Genomic DNA, 1,035 nt, shown 5'->3' with positions numbered 1-1,035 from the left:
AAATAAAATTTTATTGATATTTTTAGAAAAAAAACTAATTAAAAAATGGAAAATAAAAATGTCCGTAAAGAGCTCAAAATACATCAAAATATTTTGAAAATGTTATGGTGTATAGAAGATGCTAAGATAAACAATCAGTCAAAATTTCATGTATCTACGGTAATTTTTTTTAAAGTTACACCAAAAACCAAATTCAATTTTGTAAAAAATCGATTTTGCGTAAAAATTCCCGTTTTTCCTTAATTTTTCTTTTGTTTTTCCCGGCGCTTTTGAAAACCACTGGGAAATTTTGACCTCCCCAATGCACCAACGATTTTCACTTTCCCATCGAACGAGATACTGAAGTCGAAAATCGAAGCATTATTTCGACTACTTATCGTGTACACAGACACAAAAATAAAAAAAAAAATAAAAAAAAAAACACACATCATTGTAAAATTAATACATTCATCGTTTCACTCAGAATCTAAAATATATATATATATAAGTATGGCATATCTGCTTATATTTGTATACAATACGTGCCACACGGTTTATAAATTTATATTTTATAATAATATATATTATATATTATAATATATTGCAGAACAATAGTATGATTATTTTTATATTATAATATACGACTATCGCGTCTATCGCTGAAGCTGAAATATGTATAATTTATATTATATATATATGGGTGTATGACGTTTATCGTGCCACTTAAATAAGTGTATAGAAATTTATACACCTATGACAGGTATTTTTTCTTTAGATTTTTAGATTTTTACAAGCACGAAACACGCGACCATGCTTTTCTAGTTTTATTCATGCACATAATAATGGCTTTGATTTAAGTTATTATAATCCCATATTATACCTTTATAGCGTTTTTGACTCTTGTTCCACAGTAAAAAACGCTCAGGGTAAATAATTTCACGCCCTTGCACTTGAAAATGTTTTTACCTTATACCACTCTATAACAATCGATATATCGAGTTATTAATCTAATCGTCGAATGTCGAACCTCTGGAAAAATATATTATTGATTACTAG

This window comes from Acyrthosiphon pisum, chromosome X, assembly GCF_005508785.2.
Source record: "Acyrthosiphon pisum isolate AL4f chromosome X, pea_aphid_22Mar2018_4r6ur, whole genome shotgun sequence".
In the NCBI taxonomy this organism is placed as follows: domain Eukaryota; kingdom Metazoa; phylum Arthropoda; class Insecta; order Hemiptera; family Aphididae; genus Acyrthosiphon; species Acyrthosiphon pisum.
Note: the sequence above shows the minus strand (reverse complement) of the source record.